The following is a 20,043-nucleotide window of genomic DNA, read 5'->3' as shown; positions in this document are numbered from 1 at the left end:
TGATGTTGGCTTTAGATTTGTTGTATATAGCCTTTATGATGTTGAGGTAAGTTTCTTCCATCCCTAGTTTCTTAAGTGTTTTTATCATAAATGGTTGCTGAATTTTGTCGAAAGCTTAGTCTTCATCTATTGAGATAACTGATTTTTGTCCTTAATTCTGTTTATATAGTGAATTATATTTATTGATTTGCATATGTGGAATACAAATCAGCTTTTTAAGAAAATAATGGAAGTAGATATTTTCTCCCCTCAAAAAACTGATTTAACTGCCCCAAGATATTATAGCAAAAGAATATATAAAACGCAGATGATGGTAAGTCTTCACTTTTATAGATGATAAAATGTTGTAGAGATGAAAGGAAAAAAAGGTCTAACCACTAAGTTGTCTAAACAATGGTCAGCTCTTAATGGATATTAGTATTCCTACCTTGCTTGTACCTGAAGTTCATAGATTTGTAATTTCCAGCCTTTTTGGACAGATACACACAAATAACAAATGAAAATGATATAAAATTGATTTTGTTTGATGCTTCAGAATGTTACAAAGTTAAGGCTAAAGAACACTAACATAAGCAAATATATTTTAGAATTGTTTTAGTTGACAAATGACCCAGGAACAGGGTCACAGACTGACTGGGTTTTTTTGAGATTTCTCCATTCAATTTATTTTTCTTCTTTGAGCAGATGTTTCTAAATAAGCAAGATGTTGAGAACTTTGGAGCAAAAAATATGTCATCTCACATCACGTGCATTCTAATTAGTTTGGTTTTATTTATTTATTTTAATATTTCCCCACAAAATAGCTGGATTTAAAGGAAGTAAATGAGAAAGAAAGTTCTCATTTCCTTTCTGATGAGCTGTTTGTGTGAGAGCTGATTTAGCACCTTCAATACTTGAAGGTACTTAAGGGAAAAAAATTGTGTCTGGATTAAAACATTAAAAATAGAAACATAAATTCCAAGATTAAGTCCCTTGAGTTATTTGACATTTGAAGTAATTTCCCCAAAAGTAATTTCCTTTGTGAAGGTTTATAAATTTATGAGAGATAATACCTTATCCTGCCTAGAGAGTCTTGTGTCAATTAAGAATAAACAGGATTAGAAAAAACCAAGCATTAGTTTGGAAATGGATCTACTCTAAGTGTGATGAAATCATATTCAAATTACTTGGTGAAATAGTGAGCGTGAGCCTCACTACTAATCCTCCTTCTTATTCAGGACTTGATAATTGTAGCTATGAGTGATTTTCTAAATAGTCATTGTTTGCATGTACTGGTTACTTAGCCTCATGTCTTTGACTTATTTGTGGGAAACTTCCCACCAATACCTAAACCCCAAACAGATCCTCAGTTATCCATCTGAAATTCTGAAAACACTTTGGTTCTCTTGGGCCACCAAAGAAAGGACCATGCCCCAGGAAACCTATCTCTGAAGTTTCTATTTCATCCTTGTGACATACTCAAGAGACAACCCACTGGAAAATGTACAACATAGAAAAGATTTATAGGAGGATAATATATATTTCCCCAGAGGTTGGTTGTGTATAAAATCTATTAAGAAGTTAGTTATATGCTTAACAAAAACAAACTTCATTCTGGTTGGATGGTTTAATAATACACACACACACACACACAAAATGAACCTTTTTACAAAGCAGATACCTTTCATCAATTTCTGTATAATGTTGTACATCCTTACAAATCAAACTTTCAGGTGTTCATTATAGCAACCTTACATGATCAACAAGAAATTCCTCATGACAACTAGATCTCCGTTTGGCTTTCTTTTCTTGGTCAAATGCTCAGTATTTTTGGTTTGAGATGAAAACTTTATTTTAAGCCTGAGAGAGCAGTTGACTTGCCCTTGGTCTAATGATACTGAGCAGCTGCCAAAGCCTGTTTTACATCCATGGGAGAAGACTATCCCTAGAGAGGGGACATGTAACCCATGCATGTCTCTTTCAAGATGTCTCTTTGGGCCCATATCAAGAAATGAACTTTCCAAGGGTAGGGAGAAATCTCTGACATTTTGACTACCCTGCTGTGCACAAAGGATATGTCCTGTTAGAGAGTTGAGTCTTTGAGAAAATTCTTATTCTTTAATTTGCATTTTCATTGCACCTAAAGCTGAAGACAAATTTTGTTTTGTTTTGGCAAAATAAACCAAAGACAAATAAATGTAATCTCATATATGGTGAACTGCCATTTCTTCTAAGTTGCAGAATCAAAAGAGGCTTGATTTACTGTGAAGGATGTAGGAATAGGAGGCATGGTCCCTTTAGATAAGAATAATTATAATCAGCTCCCATTTTCTGATTATTTACTGTGTGACGTACTTAGCTTGTTATCTAGCACATAGAGGTACTCAATAAATAGTTGTTAAATGAAGGGTGCTAGGTGCTAATACTAGGCACTTTATATCATTTGTCTCATTTAATCTCACATGAAGATGCATGTGTATCTTCATGATGTACAGATGAAACTAAGACTCACAGAGGTTAATTGACTTGTTTTAGGGTAAGTATGGCAGCCAAGATTCCATACTCTTCTGATTCCAGAGCCTGTACATTAAGTACACATCCGCCTACATAGATAGCCTTTGTGCTCACGATCTCCTCAGATTGTTACTTGTTTCAGACTGTCTCATTGCCATTACTATACTGTCCTTGTCAGATTTACTTAAATGGTATGTTCAATTGATCTGGGCATTTTCTAAACCTCTCTCTCTTACCCTAGAAATACACTATCTTATTTACAAAATGTTCTTCCTATTATTCTTAGAGCATCTTAAATTGTATCATCCCCAGAAAGCCTTCCCTGAATATTTGGCATTTTTCCTGAGACTACAACAAGCCCAACTGCCTTTTTATTTATTCGTTATTTCAATATTTATTCTTCCCCCTCCAAATTTACTAACTTCTTGTTTTTGTTTAGTCAACATTTTCGAATCATAGAGTTTTAGAACTAGCTGAAACCTCAATAATTTGACCTCACAGTCAGTTTATCCAACTTTCTTAGATCACACCTTTGAGAGATGAAGGTTTTGTCTCTGCAGTTGTGATGGATACTCTTGCCGGTGATCAAGACTGCAGGGAAGAATACCACAGAGGCACTGTGAGAGGTCCAACACAGAATTCAGGAGGAAAGTAACTCACATCTATTGATGTGCTCCATGTGTTTATGTGTTTATGGAGTGTTTATGGAGTACTCATTCTGGTCAGGGCATTATTGCCAGGGATTGGGTGGCTAAACAATGAGTGGGAAACAGTCCTTGCCCTCAAGGAGCATACTCTAAAAAGGGCTTTGAGAGAATGAGCCAACTATACAAATATCTCATAAAAAAAGACTTGAGGGCTGGAGTTGTAATTCAGTGGTAGAGCACTTGCCTTGCAAGTATGAGGCACTGGGTTTGATCCTACCACCACATAAAAACAAATAAAGGCATTAAGTCCATAACAACTAAAAAAAATTACAAAAAAAAAAGATATGATATTAGAGATGAATGCTTTGAGCATTGAAAGGAAGGAAATATGGCTAGTTGGAAGGAATAAAAATAGTAGCCCATCTTGGACAACATAGTGAGACCCTTCTCAAAAATGAAGCAAGCAGCTGCCAGGCCTAGTGACTCACAATTATAATCCCTGCTCTACTCAGGAGGCTAGGCAAGAAGATCTCGAGTTTGAGGGCAGCCTTGGCAAAGACCTTAGTGAGAGCTTGTCTCAAAATAAAAATGTAGGTCAGTGGCAGAGCACCCCTAGGTTCAATCCCAGCACCAAAAAACAAACAAACAAACAAAACAATTCCATGAAGACTTGAGTTTCATCTTGGGCCTTGCAGGCCTAAGATGGTGGGATCAGTCCTGTTAAAGGGCATGGAGTGCTCCCTCTCATCCCATTAGACAAGGCTATTTCTTAAAGTCAAAAGAAGGTGGATGTTGCAAGTGCCAAACTGTAGGAAGAGTTGCTACAGAAATGTCATAGTTGCAAAGTAAAATGTCATAGTAGTTGTTCAGATATGGTGAGCCAGGATGAGTCAACTCCTTCCCCCTACACACATTATCACCCACGAATTTTGGGATGGTGTTGGGGCAAGTAAAAGGCAACCCCATTTACCTTGGTTGAGTCATTCTTATGCCTACTCTTCAATATTACTCATCTGGCTTTGCCCTCCCCCACTCTTACTTTGTTCCTTCACTCAGCCCCTGTATTAGGGGTAGGGAAGCACATAGAAGCAACTGAATAATTTGGAGTCTATAAATGTAACCTTTGAGTCACCGTCCCACAGTGCTACAGTGGGCCAGGGATAGTGCCCAGAGCAGCAATGAGCTTGCCCATCTGCTTCAGGCCTCATCCCTCTTAGCAGGCTCTATCTCCAGAGTGAGTGTAGACAGAGGCGTCTGACCCAGACGAATGCTCTGGCTCACAGTCTGTGCAGTTCTTTGCCAGTCTCCAGTGACAGCATGAGAGCAGGAAGGGATGAGAAGTGCACAAACTGAATAGCTCTTTTCCTGATGAATCTGCATTGAGTCTGGGCACTGACAACACTTGGCTGAGGAGCTGTGTTGCCATCATGTGCAACTCAGCTGTGCCAAATTTCCTTTGTAATGATCATTCCACCCAGGTAGCACAGAACTTTTGCATAGAATGAGTGCTTAGGTAAGTTTCAAGAAACCTGGAAACTGGTTCCAACTGTGCCATAAACTTTAGGCAAGTCAGTCAACATCTGTGAGTTATTTTTTTGCTCATTTGACAGATAAAAAGAGTACCCATCATACTGATCCCGGTGAATTTTGTGTCTGAGGCTGTCAAATTACATAAGAGCTGAGAATACCCTTTGAAGGGTTAAGATATGCTAAGTATTGTCATTACTGGAATCTTACTGTTAACACACCTCAGTGCAAATAATACCACTCGTGGAAGTAACAATGAAAGGTACAACATGGAAACTTGCTAAGTGTTCTTTCTGTTTACACAAGGAGTGTAAATTACAGCTAAGGCGTGAGGTTATTGTTGTTGTAAGGGAAGTGATTGTGAGGGACAGATACAGTAAACAGCGAAAAAGGATCTGCAAGGTGTACTGAGCAATACAGTCTATGAAAGTTGACTATATAGAACAGTTTCAGCTGAGTAGAACGTAAGAGTAGAAATTCTCTATTTGTGTTTTCCTACTGCTGACTGACCAAGCCTTCTTTTCATTGCTGATCTTTTGGTTTTGGAGAAATAGTGATACTTACTCCCTAATTCTGCCCTCCCCCCCACCACCACCTTCCTCCTCCATCACTAAGGACTGGGCCATCAGTGAAGGATGGTATCTTAGTCTGTTTTTGGTTGCTATAACATAATACCTGGAGTTTTATAAGGAAATGAAGTTTATTCATAGTTGAGAAGTCCAAGAGCATAGCACCAGCATTTTTTGGTTTCTGGCAAGACCCTTATGATGCTGCACGTATGGCAGAAAAGTGGGCACAATTGGAAGCTGACCCTACTGTATCCAAACCATAGCAAATGGGTATGCTACCATGGGGGAGTTCCAGAAAGGAGCCAGCAAGGACTTTTTTTTTTTTTTTTTGGTACTGAGGATTGAACCTAGGAACACTGAACCGTGGAGCCACATCCCCAGCCCTTTTTTATACTTTAAGACAGAGTCATGCTAATTTGCTTAGGGCCTCACTAAGTTGCTGAGGCTGGCCTCAAACTCTTGATCCTTCTGCCTTAGCCTCCAGCCACTGGAATTACAGGTGTGCACCACCATGCCGGCTAGTAAAGACTTTTAATGCCGTGGTCCTTTCCCCTCCTCCATACTCCACCTTGGCATTTCTGTGCAAAGCTCTGAGAACTCTTCCTCAAATGACGAGACTGTGCTGTGTGTCCTCTTAATTAAATTCCTTCACTGGACAGGCCTGGTAGGGAAGTCTGGTCTGTGGTCTTGTGTTTTATATCCCTGGGGAAGCTCTGTGCTGCTTCTTCCCACAATCAAAAGCAGGATTACAAGTAGAGAAGAAAGTCATTCTTAGAGAAACATGGGACAAAGCCTCATTGGAACTGGTCCCCCAGCAGGAGGGCTGAGGCCCATCTTCCTAATTTAGATGACTACTCAAGACCAGATTTAACTTCTTTCTCAGCTAGGCTTTTTTTTTTTTTCCTTTATTCTACTTTCTGCTGACCCACAGTTTTCCTCAAGGAACCAAACAAACTATTTTTGTCTCCATCCCCCCCTCTTCTCCTGTGTTCTTCTCCTGGATGAATTGTCCAAGGTTCCCAGCAAAGCTGCCTTCAGTAGCCAATGACTGAGTCTGCCTGCAAGCTGCCCGCATGACTGCACACTAGCCACACATGTCCCTTTGGCCATTCCAGCTAAAGTGGTCCCAACTCAGAAGCTGCAGGCTCCCCCCATTTTTTTCAGGTACCATTTTCTTGAGAAATCTCAAGAGAGTTCAGCACTCATCCCTGGGTGCAAGTCTGCAGTGCCAAAGCCTCAGTCACCCAAGCGTATCCTCTGCATGATGGCTGGGCTCCCAGACTATCCAAAATGCAGCAGTGCACCAAGGGAGATAGTCTTCCGAGGTTTTAGTAGTTTGCAGTATCCTGATAAGGAGATTTTATTCCCTCCTTGCTGGCAAAGTTATATAGAGTAATTACATAAGTACTGCTGTGACACTGGGTGGAATCTCATTAAAACTGTATAAGGAACAATTGAGTTGTGGTAGAGAATATTCACTTTATACCCGTTGACTATAATCCATGTAATAGAACATTGGCCTGAGCATAAATAGTGGTGTTGTCTGGCTTCCTGATATAATGTATTTGGAATATATATTTAGTGCAGGATTTGCTTATGTGGGGCATGATAAGAAGTCATTATGGGGCAGATCCAGAGTTTCCCACCTGGTGAGGAAGTTGCTCGCTGTGCAGAGCAGATTGCTCTTTGATTTTTTTACCCCTCCTAGGAGAGCCACTTGGCCAGCTTGGTTGGGACACTCTGTGGCAGTCTGACCACATGGCAACTCTGAAACATACAGATGCATGCACAAACTCAAGCCCAGAAGAATGTGTCCCTGTGGACTTCAGTTGAACATAGTCTTTCACCCAAGGTGGGTGAGAGGCCAGGCAGAGTAGAATTTGTTGTTCTTTTATTTTAAAAGAAATAGTAGCACAGCCTTTTTTACCATAAGTACCATAAGGTTGTTTTGTTGATGGTATGTGAATTGCCTCTTTTAAAAAATATTTTTAGTTGTAGATGGACACAATAACTTTATTTTATTTGTTTATTTTTTTATGTGGTGCTGAGGATCGAACCCAGTGCCTCACACATGCTAGGCAAGGGCTCTACCACTGAGCCACAACCCCAGCCCCTGAATAGTCTATTTAGCTATACTGAATATCTCTCCCCACAACAGATAAGAGACATTCTAAATAGTTTGCTGACCTGTCAACCTTGTAACCTCAAAAGCACTGAGGGCAAAATACCTAATACACCCTGACCATTTTCTGTGGATGGTGTGTTTTCACAGACCCTATCACATCTCATTTGTGGAGGATTCAATCCATTTTTAATTATCCAGAGCACAAACTTTAATATTTAAAGCTTAAGAGCATCATAAATTATTTATGAAATATTTTTATTACAAAAATATTACATCATGGAACATTTAGAAACTAAGAGAAAAATACTCTTGACCTAACTTTAGCACCTTAGTACACTGATGTTATTATCATTTAGTCTTATTTTCTTCTAGTCCTCTTCTTTTTTCTTTTTTTTAAGGGGGGGTGGGGTGGGCAGTACTAGGAATTGATCACAAGGGCACTCTATCACTGAGCTACATCACCAACCCTTTTTTTTTTTAATTTCTTTTGTTAGATGCTGCTGGATCTCTGTTTTATTCATTTATTTATGTGTGGTGCTGAAAATCAAACCCAGTGCCTCACACATGCTAGGCAAGTGCTCCACCACTGAGCCACAACCCCAGCCCTCCTGTCTCAGCTTCCTGAGTTGCTGGAGTTACAGGCACATGCCACTGCACCTGTGTCTATGCATTCTGGTACATGTAATCATAACACTACACTTTTTTTATTTTTTTATTTTTGTTTCTAGATAGGATATGGCTGTGTTGCTCAGGCTGGTCTTGAACACCTGGGCTCAAGTAATTTTCCCAACTTGGCCTCCTGAGTAGTTGGGACAACAAGCACATGCCACTATACATTTGTAAGGTGCTTTTCCTCCGTAGGTCTTCAGACTGTCCCACCTGGATTTTATCTGAGCTCATTCAGTGTTTAAAGGACAGAAATCAAGATTAATCAACCTCTGTTTATATGAAGGACATTATATTGAAGAGTCTGAATCCCTGTTGTTAAAAGTCAGTGTCACTTTGCCTGTAATAAAAATACCAAAACAATGGAGGGGGAAGCATTCAACTGTTAAACACCCAGCTTCTCTCTCTTTTGTTAAAACAGCTGAGCAAGGCAGCTGGAGTAAACCATTTGAGAATCTGGAGATTGCTGTTACTGGTAAGGATGTCCCAGCTGTGCCCTGTGGTTGAAGTTATCATCATTGTCTCAGGATGCCAAGTCCCAAGCTGAGCTCACACTAGGGACTTGAATCTGTCTAATAGGAGCATGACCTCTGCCTGCGTCATTTAGGAGCCTCGGGTGAAACAGTAGATATAAGATATCAGCTGATACCTCTCTTAATGTAACCCTGCCCAAAGGAATGACTGTGTGTGTATGTATATATGTTCAAGCATGCTTGACATAACTGAGGATACAGAATCATCTCCCCCACAGAAACTGTCATAATTTTTATCCTAGTGTGGTTTATACATGTGTGTTCATCTATGTGAATGCATGTTTTAAATAGATGTGAAACCAAGCTCTTCCCAGAGTAGGTTCTGCTCCTTTTTCTTAAGGAGAATGGCAATGGATTTAGGATTTATAAAAGGAGGCATATATCCCTCCTTGGTCACATTCTGCTTCCTGCCTTAACCCACCAAAACTCTCCATTTCTAGAAGCACTTCTAGCCTACATGGCCTCTGTCATACACAACCAGTTTTCATGGCCCCATCAGAGATCTGAATAGCTTTCTTCAAAGCTGCACCAACCCTAGGAGAGCTGAGTTCCCTCAGCCTGCTCACATGTATAGGACAGCCCCCTAGCATTCTTGCATACCAAGAAAGAAGAAGGAAACCTTGGAGAAACTGAGGCATGCTTGTATTGAGCAGCTCATCCATCATGATGAGCAGTACAAGTTCCAGAGCTCCTAGCTGCCTGACAAGTGCTCCTCTCAAGCCATGGAGCATGCAAATGCCTTCTTTTCCTCTCTCATCTTTTCTTTTCTTTTCTTTTAAGCAAGTGGAGCTCCCTGAAGTGCACTTACTCTCCAAATATGTACACAGCAGGACGTGAGAGATCACTTCTGTCTGTAATGGATGCCTTGTGTCCAAGGTGTTTTCCTGAGTATTGTGCTCTTCAATTTAGGACTCCTAATGCATGATTAATGTGTGTTTAAACAGTCATTGCCTAATCGGACTGCTTCACCTTAGGGACACCGGTGAGTACACAAAGCAGACTTACAGAAAACTCCATTGACATGCGCACAATGATCTGACAACTCCAGTGTTGTATAAGTGAACATTCTGAGGCTCAGATGGTGCCTGTCCAGTCCTGCAGTTTCCACTAAGTTGCATATGATTTTCAGAGACTGGATTCCCAGAACCATTTGTTTAAGTCAGGTTATTTTTTGCTTTTTTGTTTTAGCATAAACCAAGCAAGGTCCTATGAGTTCCAGAGAGACTTGTTGTGGGTCCTACTTGATGGATGCTTACAGTCTAGTAGGAAACAGATGTATGTGTGAATTATTTTATCCCTGGGTAGAAAGTGAGGAGGATCTTAAAACTGATTTACAAAGGGAGGGAAGGTTCATTCCATTGTGCAGGGGACTCACAATCACTTAGGACTTGCAAACTGCTGTGGGGGTTGGGGTGCCTCTTAGGGGCCGGCACAGCCTTTCCCAGCCATCCACATAGGCTACCAGAGTGGTGTGTGGGCCTGTTGAGTTCCCTGCTGGTTTTACCTACAGACCAGAGGAGCCCTCTATCCTGCTTGCTTTTCTTGGCCTCCATGGCTATGAAACAGAAGCATCCTCTAAAAAGATTCTCTAAGTTCTTGATTTTGATTCACAAAAATGAAATTTGAACCTAATGATCTGTGGACAAATGGAAAATAGGAAAGAAAGACTAAGGTGGCTCACTCTGAACATTTGGGTCATTTTCATTTCATCTCATTTGCAACCCATCAGGGTCCTTAGAAGATGTGTGTGTGATTCATCATATTATCTGAAACTTTTAAATGAGTCATGCCTGAAAAATGGATGAGGACTTTTGCTCTGAGAGATGTTACAGGAACTGTACAAGCCTGTCCTTTTCTGAAAATTCTTAGAACTGGTTGCTTATAGTTAGAACCTTGAAAAAAAGTGGGAACTTGGCTTAAAGATATATATATATATAGAGAGAGAGAGAGAGAGAGAGAGAGTATTAGTATGTGTATGTATTTATATATACTTTGAAAAATGGTTTATTTTTATGGAAACCATTTTAGAAGTTAGGCTTATAATCGCTAAATGATTCAACCACCAAATTACTGAAATCTTCCCCTCAAGGAGTATTTGACATTTAGTAGAAATTCTATATAATGGAATGAATATGCAAAAAAAAACCCAAAAAAATCTGAATAGATTTTTAGTTCTTTAACTTCCTCATATTTGGATTTAGAAGGAAAGATGGCTTCAGGTAGGCTCGTTATTTGTTTCTTTTGCCTAAAAATAATGGTAAGTGGCGAAGACAAACACTGAAGACTCAAGGCTGCTTCTGCTGTATCTTAACTGATTTCCCAGGCAGCAGCCAGGTGTGAGAGTACAGTATACCTTCAGCCCCCCTTATCTCCTCAAGTTGGTTGTTTTGGGTTATTTTGGAAAATGCCAGTGACACAATGATTATATACTCAAGTTCCATAAACTGTTTGGGTTCAATTCCTAGCACAGTCTCTTACTGAGAAAATTGCCCACCTCTGCGCTTTGGTTTTCCCATCTGCATAATGGATGTGATGACGGTACCTGTCTTCTAAGTGTGTGGTGGTAGTGGAAGAATACATGTGCCACGAGGACACCGTGCTTGACTCGTAGTTAGCACTCAGCCAGCCTCAGCTTTCTTTCTCCTTCCCTCCCTACCCTCTTGTTCAGCGTTCCACCTATGGGAGGATAATCCCAAAGACAGCTATTTAAAAATTGTCAGCCTGGCCACCTAGTTAGTTTCTACCAACATCTAAGGTAAAGTTTAAAGTACTTTAAATGTAGAAGTTTGAAATATAGCAGGGTTTGAGTTATGTGTGAATTTTCATGCATCTCAGCTGCTTCTGTCTCATTAGTAAGCAGAATTGAATTTATGAAAACTGAAGCTTTCCCCGGACTCTGCACTCTCTGTCTGACCTGATGAGCAGCTGTGCTGTCCCTGGGGTGTTTCTTGTTCCTATGCTTTTCTGACTGCCACCAACTTGGTCAGTGATGTAAATCACTCCTTCCCCTGTCTCCTTCTCTCCCTCCCTCCCTCCCTCCCTCCCTCCTCCTCCTCCTCCTCCTCCTTCTTCTTCTTCTTCTCTCTCTCTCTCTCTCTTTCTTTCTTTCTTTTTCTTTCTTCTGTTTCTCATGCCTTTCCATTCCTTGAAACTGCCTTAAAACCAGGAATCATAATCATTTAAAAATCAAATTTAGAATTTCAAATGGATTTTCTTTTGCAAATCACTTTTTCTAAAACACTTAAGTGTATAGAAAGACAGTTTTAACTTGATTTTTGCCTAACTTAAAGTTATCAACTGAAATTGTGATGATAGCTTCTAAATATATGGAGTTTGAAACACAGTTTAAATGGAAATTTTTGTAGCCATGCATGGCCTTTTTGTAATCTACCAAAAATATGTTTCCTAACCAGTATTCTTACATATACTTTCAGACCAATGTATGATACTGGCTAAAAATGAGCTATTCAGGACCTTTATGCTAGGAAATTCAGATCTTAAAGGCTATCGTACAATGAAACAGCTTGTTTATGTACCAATATTCATTAAATTCTATTTAAGTTATAACTTTAAAAATTGTCTTTTATAGGTGTAGGGACAGTTGTTTCCTTTTCTTTTGGACCAGTTCACCCCACATTGACAAGATGTTTGATAATTTAGAAGCTTGTACTTTTTTAGCTTATGGGTAAACTGAGAGAAGTAGTTTACTATTTGAAAGGGGTTACCCAGTGTTTTTAAGACTAAAATTGCCTATGAGACTTCCAAAGTGTCTGCTTTAATTAACGTTAGGAAATAAATTAACTGAGCCATTATTTAGAGTGTGTCTATTTTTAAAAATGAGCTTGGAGTGTTTGAGGAACAGTTGGAAGCCATGAGACCACCTCAAAAGGAGAAGGGGGATGGAAGAGAGGAAGGTGAAGACCAGCACCTCTTCCATCCCTGGAGCCTGCCTATTGAGTGGGACTCTCTAAATCCCTTCCCTCAAGCAGCCCAGACCCTAGAACTTCCCTCCTGACAACACAACCCAATCCTCCCTCCCCCAAGACTCCAAGACATGTTTTTCATGTTTTGAGTTTACACTGCTAAGTTAGAGATACCCCAGAGGTGTAAAGAGACTGAAAGTGGTTCTTCATCCGAAAAATGAAACTCTTAGAAATCATGGGTGTAAATGAAGCACTTTGCACATGGAACTCAGAATGCCACAGTGAAACACATGCCTTCCCTTCCTAGGTTATTTCCACATGTATATGAGCACATAAATATGTCAGAAGAAAACCATCAAATTGTGAGTGTTTACTATCATGCTCCACATCACAGTGCTGGCTCCTGCACTGGCACTGTTTGGCTAGTCTGCCTTTGTCATGAGGATCAGAGATGGATACAGCTGGCAGATTTGGAGCAGTTATGAACTTTGTCTTTAGAAAAGAAAAGAGAAGAGAGCAAGGAGACTGGATAGGACTGGAAGAGGGAGACCTGGGAGGAAGAGAGATTGGGGTGGCAGTCAGAGGAAATAAGACTTTGGAAAGATATTTTAAAAGAATCTGGTGAAAGTTTTGTTCTACTATGCAGCGTGTCCCCATGATCCTGTCCCTACACAGTCATCACACAGGTTGCATGAGGATTCAGTATGTTCAGAGTGGGGAGGCATCTGGTTGTGTGTCCATGATGCTTCACTTTTTTGTGTGTGAGCTCAGGGACCCAGTACCTACTTCATCTGTAATGACATTCTAATGTACCAGATAAAAGTAATGTCATGTTTTTAAAATTTAAGTTGAAGCCCTCTGAGCAGTAGTTTAAATCAGTTCCCCTCTGCTTATAGCTGTCTGTGACTTTGACTTTTAATACTCTTTCTAGTTATTTCTATTAAGGAACAATTTTTATTTTTAAAATGACAAACTCTTTAGGGGCTGGGGTTGTGGTTCAGCGGTAGAGCACTGGCCTAGCATGCGCGTGGCCCTGGGTTCGATCCTCAGCACCACATAAAAATAAATAAAACTACAACTAAAAAATAAATATTTTTTTAAAATAAATATTTTTTGAAGAAGGCAATTTCTGCTTTCTGTAATAACCAAGTACGTCCTATTAAACCAACTTTTCCACAGGTAACTGTAAATACTGGGCAAAATATAACACTACTAAGGCATGATAAAAAGCAGAATTTAAGTAGGGTCTACTCTTGCAAGAAAGGAATGGCAGTGGCTGACTTTCCCAGTCATGTATGGCTTTCAGCTTGAGGGTGTGTCCTATCTGGTAACATATAAGGCAGCTAAAGCTTTCAGATATCAGTTTCTGTCAAACCCGCAGAGGCCAGCATTCAGGAGAACTGCAGCATGAGGAAGAAAGGGGAGGGGCAGACAGAGGAGCCCCAAATCTCTGGCTGACCTTTAAACTATTCATACTTGACATTGATTCCCAACTACACCTAAAATAACTGAGACTTGAATAATGTTTATATTTTTCCAAGTAGCATCTCATTATAAAAATCAAGAAAATTAATTATTGGTTTATTGAACACTTACTTTAGAAAAAACATTATTTTCATTAAGTTCTTGGGACTTTTGTCTTTGTCAACCAAAAGCCCTTAAGAGCTCCATTCTTTGAGGGTGTCATTTCAGAGTGAGCTCATTTAATGCTTTCTTAGTGCAAGCTGTGTGCTGAAGAGCTCAAATGTCACTGGGAGGTTAACACATGCACATATGAAACATTCAGTAACAGGTCTCATTTGATGCCAAAGAATATTTGGCATAGGACGTCTCACTATGCCATAGCAATTAAGAAAAATCAACATGTATGCTTGGAAACTCCTGAGATAAATAGATAAGATAGCCCTTGTCCTTAAGCTTATGAGTTCAAATAGTAGCATAGTAACAAAATGTGGTATTGTAAATTATAAAACAATATATAAGGGCTGCAGTTGTAGCTCAGTGGTAGAGTGTTCACCTATCACATGTGAGGCACTGGGTTCAATTTTCAGCAATTCATATAAATAAATAAAATAAAGGTCCATCAGTAACTAAAAAATATTTTAAATAACATAAATATGGGAAAAATTAATTCTGATAGGAAATAAAAGACTGTTTCATAGAATCAGTACCATTTGGTCTAAGTGTTGAAGGCTGGTTAGAATTTTTCAGGTAGAGACAGAAGAGACTATTCCAGGCAGAAGGAGTAGCATGACCAAGGGTACAGAGGTGGGGAACTAGGGAGATAAGGGAATGTCAAGAAGCCAGAGTTGACTAAAACAGTGAGTGAAGGGCAGCTTGGGAGTGGGAAGGGAAGTGGCCAATGGGATGTGGCATTGAAGAAATAAGGAAACAATCAATCAAGTCAGTGTAAGAAGTCTGCTTGCTGTGAGTAGAAAGAGAGGTTGTAATGGCCAGATTTGTTGAGGAAAGATTTCATAAAGGATGTATTCCCAGAAGTAGAGGAGATGGAGTGTTCATTTTCTTTCTTCCTTCCTTTCTCCCTCCACCCCCTTCAGTACTGAGGATTGAACCCATGGATGCTGTACCACCAAGCTACATTCCTTTATATTTTTTATTTGAGATAGGGCTTTACTAAGTTGCCCAGGCTGGCCATGAACTTAGAATCCTCTTGCCTTGGCCTCCGAGTAGCAGAGATCACAGTTGTGTGCCACCTCCCAGAAAGGTATATTCATTTTCTATGGCTGCCGTTAACAAAAAATTATCACAAACTAAGTGGCTTGAAATGACAGAAACTTGCCATCTCACAGTGCTGAAGGCTGGGAACTTGAAATCAGGGTGTCAGCAGGACCCTGCTCCCTCTGTGGGTTCTAGGGACAAATGCTTCCTTGCCTCTTCCTAGCACCTGCTGGTCCTTGCCATTCCTTGGTCTCTGCCTCTGTCTTCACACCACTGTGTTTCTTCTTTCTGTGTCTGTGTCTGCATGGTGTGTGGACCTAGCCAAATCCAGTGTGACCTCATCTTACCGATGATACCTGCACAGACCTCATTTCCACATAAGAAAACATTTTAGCCAGACACAGTGGCACACACCTGTAATCCCAGAAACTCAGGAGGTTGAGGCAGGAGGATCACAAGTTCAAAGCCAGCCTCAGCAACTTAGCAAGACTCTAAGCAGTTTAGCAGACCCTGACTCAAAATAAAAAATAAGTGCTCACTTCGGCAGCACATATACCAAAATTGGAACGATACAGAGAATATTAGCATGGCCCCTGTGCAAGGATGACATGCAAATACGTGAAGCATTCCATATTTCTGAATGCAGCTAAAGCAGCAGAGGTGATTCTGCAGTGAACAACATCATCAAAGCAGCACCAAGGAAACGAGTCCTTGATCACCATCCCTGTTAAACATTTCCAAAAGCTGTTGATCTCTGGACTACTCATAGCAAAGTTCTGTTTAAAAGACTTCAGCCTTTAGAAGAAAACTGTAGAATTGATGGCTGGCTGTGCCCATTACATCCTTAAGTTTGGATGTTAGCTGACCTCCTGTTTTAACATGGGGTCTAATTTATTTCCTGTTTCATTTTCCTTAAAATTCAGTTGATTTAAAAGTTAATTTCTCACGGCATGCATTAAAATTTTGAATGACTAAAAAATAAATAAATAAAAAATAAAAAGGGCTGCAGAGGTTGTGGTTCGGTGGTACAGCACTTGCCTCGCATGTGTGGGGCACTGGGTTTGATTCTCAGCACCACATAAATAAATAAAATATAGATATTGTGTCCATCTACAACTAAAAAAAATTTTTTAATGTTTAAAAAAGGGGGGTTCTGGAGATATAGCTCAGTAGTTAAGCGTCCCTGGGTTCAATCCCTGGTACCAAAAAAAAAAAAAAAAAATAGAAGATCATATTCTTAGGTTTTGGGTACACATGAATTTGTGGAGATACTAATCTGCCCAGTACAGCAGGAAATTAAAAATAATGTGAAATATTCATGGTCTTAAAGTTCTGCATCTGCCTAATCCCTAATATTTAACTCTATTTTATGAAACACCGTTGTTCACAAAAGTATATTGTTATTATTAACACCTAATTATTCATGACCCATTCATATTTTGATTTTTATAAATTGTCATTGAAAGTCACAAGTATTTTATGTCATTGTAAAACATTTAAAATTAAGTCATCACTAAGTAACTCTGTCCTTCTTCCTGTCTCTCCTTGGTAAAAAACGATCACAGACACACAGTTTCATTGTTCCAAATGTGTAAGATTAAATGCATTTTGGGGAAGAAGATTTTTTTAAAGCAAAGCCATTCCATTAAGTAGACCTAAATTTAGATTGCCAGAGCCTTGTAGACACTGAAGAGCAAGTGTTGAAACTCATTAATGAGTTCCAGACTGCTGCAGCTAAGCTGCCTGCCTCTCAGCAGTAGCCCTTGCACTAGCTTGCTCCAAAAGAAGGAGTGCACAGATGTCTGAGGGACTCTTATCTTCAAGGCTATCGTTTCAGGTATTAGTTAAAATTTCACATTCTTGACCTTCACAATTCTTAAATCATGAATTCCTAGCAACCATAATCTGTAAAAGAAAAAAAAAAGCATATTTACACATCCCCTAATAACAAGTCAAAGATTATTAACTTAAAATATTTAATTCAACTCAGAAGAACCAAAAATGAAACATTCACTCCCTCCACCCCTATACCTGCAAGCCCAGCTTTTTCTGACAATATCCCTTAGTTAGAGAAAATGCAAATGAAGCTTCTGGAATTCAGCTTAAAAGAGAAAACATTTTATAGCTGGCGAGGCTAATTTGACAATATATATGAGTGCCAGTAATTCTCTTAATATAATTCTTGAATAAAAATCTTAGAGGTGAAGGAGCTGGGAATATAGCTCAGTTCATAGAGTGCTTGCCTCGAGTGCACAATGCCCTGGATTCAATCCACAGCGCCACAAGACAAACAAAAAAAGAATTTTAGAGGTGAGAAAACACTGCCTCCAAAGTTCCTGATGATGGGCTAACTCCAGATGTATTGTATTTCAGATCTGGAATTGACTATTTGGTGTAAAAATGATCACCAATACATAAGACTTAATGTTACTGTTAAGACTGGGCTGAGTTAACAGGAGCAACTCCTTAGTTTTCTGTGTGGAATTAGTTTCAGTTCTGTAGGCCATTCTAGATAAAGAGCACTTCAAATTGTATCTGTTAGACATGACTTTTTTGGAGGGAGGGAGCATACCAGGTTGAACTCAAGGGCACTCAACTCCTGAGCCACATCCCCATCCACAGCCCTAATTTATATTTTATTTAAAGACAGGGTCTCACTGAATTGCTTAGCACCTCACTTCTTTTGCTGAAGCTGGCTTTGAACTCAAGATCCTGCCTTAGCCTCCCGAGCCACTGGGATTACAGGCATGCACCATCGCACCTGACTAATGACTTTTATTTTTGCAGCTTCGATTCAATTCAGATTCATTTAGATTCATTTCTTCTCTCTCTCTCTCTCTCTCTCTCTCTCTCTCTGGTACTAGGGATTGAACCCAGGGGCACTTAACCACTGAGCCACATCCCCAGCCCTTTTTACTCTTTATTATGTCTCACATCATTGATTAGGGCCTTGCTACATTGTTGAGACTGGCTTTGAACTTGCAATCCTCCTGCTTCAGCCTCCCAAGCCACTGGAATTATAGGTATGTGCTACCATGCCAGGCAAGATTCATTTCTTGAGTACCTATTGTGTTTCAGGTATCAAGTGTACCAGTGAGAATAAGACAAGATCCTTGGCCCACCCATCAACCCTCCATGGCAAGTTAGTGCATAATTGCAACATATTGAGAGGCAGATTCAACATATTGAGAAGGAATGCCCAGAATGCTATGGAATCTCAGAAAAGAGCATCTAAAACTTGCTTGAAAGAAAAGTATAATTCTCTTATTAATACAAACATGAATTCTATGCTTTGATAATTGACTTCAATATTGGTACCTACAAAAAGGAAATGTATTCTAGGATTTGCCAAAACAATCTGCTCTAAAAATAAATCAATAGTTTGATCTAAGAAATCTTAATTATTCCTTAATTATTTTCTTAATTAATTCTGTAGTCAAAGCCTTAAAAGGATTAATGGTCCACTCACCAAAGTCATCAATGATAACACTCAATTTAAAGATAGCTTTTCAACCAATTCACCCACCCTCCTTGCTGAAATTAAATTGTGGAAACTGTCCTCCACTCCTAATTTACTTTTACTCCTTTCTTTAGGTGTTCACTTAAATACACTTTATTCTGCCCCTTAAATATTCCTTTATCCAACATATTTTTACCTTCATTACCATTATCTTATTGCCCATAGCTCACCTGGATTGTGGCAATGATTTCTTACTTGTTCTCCCATATCTACTCACTGTCTGTCAGTACTCCTCCACCCACATGAAATACATGCAAGTATTTTTCCTTATTAAAAATCTTTTCACCCCTACCTTCGCCTACAGAATAAATTCCTCAGGGCACTCATGGTCCTTCACCAACTGGCTGACTACCTCTCAGTACTGATCTCCTGCAATAGACCTCTTTGTACCAGGGCAGTTGGTTGAAATTCCTAGAGCACTTCCTGCTCTGAACATCCTGTTCCTTCTACATCTCATCTGCTCCCGAGCCATCAAGCTTCAAGCTTTGGTGTCTCCCTCAGACTCAATTTGTAAATCACTTCCTTTGTGAGGTCTTTCTGGCAGTCTTGCTTTCACCTAACTACCTTTGTACCTTGTATTTACAAGATAAATTTACTGCTGTTACACCCTCCCATTATAATTTGAGATTCTCCCCATGTCCAAAAATAAGGTTCACTTTCCAGTTAATGGAAAATTTAGGGAATCATCCCATCATTCCTCATCTCTAGAGTCTCCCTGGGATAGAAGAATGGGTACAAGTAAGGGCCTCAAGGGAATTCTTCCTTGGCATGTGGACTTGAATACACTGAGGAGGCAGCTCCAGAGCCTGTTCAGTTGATTCTGCATCTTACATGGTCTGATGCCACATGCTTTTCTAAGTATCCATCTTTGACAAAAAGAGCACCCCAGAGCCAGGCACAGTGGTACATGCCTGTAATTCCATCAGCTCAGGAGCCTGAAGCAGGAGGATCACAAGTTCAAAGCTAGCCTTAGCAATTTAGTGAGGCCCTAAGCAACTTAGCAAGACCCTGTCTCAAAATTTTAAAAAATTAAAAGGGTTGAGGGTGTAGCTCAGTGGTAGAGTGCCCCTGGGTTCCATCTAGAGAAAAACATATAAAATACCCTACCCCAGAAGAGAAAGTCCACAGAGCATCCAATGATGCATCTTTTTGCTGAGGCAGCAACCTTTCTTATCTTGAATTCATGACTTCTTTTGACCTTTCCAGGCCATGCTGAAGATTAGGGAGATCTGGAGTATGCAAAGAAAGAACAAGATTAATTACGGCCTTCAGGGGATATAGGAAGGGTGTGTATAGCCTTACGGTATATCTGCCTCATCAATTCCCTAGACAAGGGGGATTTAGAACTGGTTACCAGCTGA

General features: G+C 39.8%; 1 protein-coding gene and 1 non-coding gene across 3 annotated transcripts in view; both read left to right on the top strand.

Moving 5' to 3' along the window:
• The window catches only part of Frmd5 (FERM domain containing 5), a 341,331-nt gene that overhangs the window by 262,940 nt on the left and 58,348 nt on the right, over positions 1-20,043 (top strand). The gene's annotated exons all lie outside the window — the stretch shown is intronic.
• LOC124104857 (U6 spliceosomal RNA) lies at positions 15,694-15,800 on the top strand. The gene has a single exon (XR_006855542.1). It is a non-coding gene; the product is annotated as a U6 spliceosomal RNA (small nuclear RNA).

The sequence above is a fragment of the Marmota monax genome, unplaced genomic scaffold (genome assembly GCF_021218885.2).
Source record: "Marmota monax isolate L192 unplaced genomic scaffold, Marmota_monax_Labrador192_F-V1.1 WCK01_AAM20220418_F8-fsc00001, whole genome shotgun sequence".
NCBI lineage: Eukaryota > Metazoa > Chordata > Mammalia > Rodentia > Sciuridae > Marmota > Marmota monax.
The sequence above is the reverse complement of the archived record's forward strand: the minus strand, read 5'-3'. Positions and strand labels throughout refer to the sequence as shown.